The sequence below is a fragment of the Halichoeres trimaculatus genome, unplaced genomic scaffold, assembly GCF_033239565.1.
Source record: "Halichoeres trimaculatus isolate MK-OKI-2021-1 unplaced genomic scaffold, fHalTri1.1 fHalTri1_scaffold_6, whole genome shotgun sequence".
Lineage (NCBI taxonomy): Eukaryota > Metazoa > Chordata > Actinopteri > Labriformes > Labridae > Halichoeres > Halichoeres trimaculatus.
Window position 1 is genome coordinate 35,144,573 of NW_027437184.1, and position 2,500 is coordinate 35,147,072.

The 2,500-nt window shown below is 51.9% G+C and overlaps 3 non-coding genes across 3 annotated transcripts; all 3 read right to left on the reverse strand.

The window, feature by feature from the left end:
* Window positions 1–516: 516 nt before the first annotated feature.
* trnap-ugg (transfer RNA proline (anticodon UGG)) lies at window positions 517–588 on the reverse strand. Its single transcript has one exon. It is a non-coding gene; the product is annotated as a tRNA-Pro (tRNA).
* A 904-nt stretch (window positions 589–1,492) lies between these two features.
* On the reverse strand, window positions 1,493–1,574 carry trnas-uga (transfer RNA serine (anticodon UGA)). The gene has a single exon. It is a non-coding gene; the product is annotated as a tRNA-Ser (tRNA).
* Window positions 1,575–1,954: 380 nt separating this feature from the next.
* Window positions 1,955–2,026, reverse strand: trnag-ucc (transfer RNA glycine (anticodon UCC)). The gene has a single exon. It is a non-coding gene; the product is annotated as a tRNA-Gly (tRNA).
* Window positions 2,027–2,500: the final 474 nt, after the last annotated feature.

Genomic DNA, 2,500 nt, shown 5'->3' on the forward strand with positions numbered 1-2,500 from the left:
TGCTCGCTCTACTGTTAGCTGGGAGCGCTCCGCTGTTTTGACAGTCTTAAACATCCGTAGCTGGCTGAGGACATCTTGAGCTCTTGAGAAGAAAGAAAACTCGCAAGAACTGCGGCGAATGGAGAAAAGTAGGCTGCAGTTTGCACAAGAGCTTCAAACTTTGAACCAAATGAATGCACAGATCTGCCTGGCAAAAGCCATTGGCAGGGGGGGCACATCCAGAGGGAATGGCACATGCACCCACTCAGGGACACATGAATGGCCACTACCACTGGCACCGCCCTGAAAACTGAAGCTTTCATTGGCTATTTACCTGCTCAGCAGCAGCGCTCCACTCCTAGTACATTCTTTCAGATGTGGTTAAAGGCTGGCAGTGGCATTCCTTGGAATGGGTGCATGTTGTCTTTGGTCAGCAGTGCTCCTTTTGAGTGCTGAGAGAGAGTTCCACACTCCACCAGCCTACTCAACAAGGCCACCTCCTGCACAGAGTACATGGTGGTCACAGCAGCACGGAGCGGGCTCGTCCGGGATTTGAACCCGGGACCTCTCGCACCCAAAGCGAGAATCATACCCCTAGACCAACGAGCCAACACAATGGCAGGTGGACCCAATGGATCGCATCTGGATTCTGAGTGAAACTTTCTCACTTCTCTCCCGGTCATTGCACAAAGCTTTGGGGCTTGCCCAAGTTGCACGCAGGGCTCACTCACTTCAGTTTTTGTGCTTCTGAAAAATGTCCTCAAAGACTGATGAAGAATGGTGACTGGAAACTGACACAAGGGAAGTTTGGTAAAAGTACCGCACGACTGATACAGAAGGCTTCGGAGGCCTCAATTGACACACGCTGAAAGGCAGTGTAACTATGACAGGATGACAGAGCTCTTCTCAGCTGTCCCAGGAACATGTCATTTACCAGCCAAAACTGGTCACGAGCTAGCCAGGAGTCGAACCTAGAATCTTCTGATCCGTAGTCAGACGCGTTATGCATTGCGCCACTAGCCCCCTCCTCTGCTTTTCATGCACGTGTGTCAGTGCCTGGGGTCAGGTTTGTAGCCTGACTCCAAGCCTGCCCCACCTCTTACAAAGGTCATGGGCTCGTTGTGGGACCTTGGCTGTGTTGAGAAGGCCACTGAAATGACATGGCCACAGGGAATTCATGGCTGACAAGAATGGTCCAGAAGATTTGCTAGAGCTCTCCGCCTTGATAATGACGAGCAAAGCAGAGGCCGACGTGCCCCAGAGCAATGGAAATTCAAACAAAAGAGTCATCAGTTGCACCAGTGCTGGTGACAGACCACTTTTTACAGTCACACAAGGTACATGCGTCATATTCTCAGTCAGTGTGGGCTGCCGCACAAAGTACAAATGAGCAAGTCAGCTGGCACCCTCTCGTTAACACGGCTACCAGGGAGACTCAACCCATGTGCTTTTGTGAGAAACTGAGGCCCAGTGAAAGTGCAACGGTCCAGCGGCGAGGAAGGCATAATGGAAACGTTGCCGGCAGGATTCGAACCTGCGCGGGGTAACCCCAATGGATTTCAAGTCCATCGCCTTAACCACTCGGCCACGACAACCCCCGCCTCCTCAAAAAAGTCCCTTTCGCCAGCGCCCGCAGTTTGCCCCAGATGCCTGCCAACCAAATAGAAGAGGACAGCGGCGCGCCTGGAAACGCACAACTTTGGTGCAAGATTTCAGGAGATCTCACGCCTCTGAGCAGAGATAGAGAAAGGCAGAGGGGTCCGTGTCAAGAGCCCTGAGCTGTGCCCTCTGGCACTTCCGAGCTCTTCATGTAGCACAGTCACCGGGAGCGCGCAGTCTCACGGTTCAACTCCTGCGTCGGGCAAGAAACGTGGATTATGTTTTCCAGTCATCCACAAAATAAATTTCCAAGCGTACTTATGCCCAGCTACACTTAGTTGGTGAGATGGATGAGAGTCCACCTCCAGGTGCAAACTGCGATGGCCGGGAATCGAACCCGGGTCAACTGCTTGGAAGGCAGCTATGCTCACCACTATACCACCATCGCACGGCACACTCCTCTTCAAGTCCACCAGAGCCAAAGGGTTGGGCAAAGCGCTCTGGAGAGAAATCAAAGCTATGTGACGGCCGTTGTCTCCTGCTGCAAGAACTGAGCGGAAGTAACTAGGCTTTGCATTGTGCCTCTTACCCAGGTTTCAACTGGCTTGCCTAACATTTTATTGATAATAGCAATTGCAGCCAGGAAGGGCAACATACAACTCAAAAGTGAGCTGTGAAGGAAATACTCAGTTGCAGTCAGGGGAGCTGGAAGCCAGGTCAGCTGCTCACAAGACAGCCTTGCCGGCTGCTGCACCACTGTCGACAGGCACAACCTGTTGTTTTTTCCTTGGCCAAAAGGCACACTAAGAGAAAATTGCTTGGGTCTTCTGGTCACTTGCTGCCCTTGATGAGACATTAGGTGGAACTTGCTTAGAGTTCTGCTGCATCAAGGATAATTGTAAGGTACTGATGGATGGACACT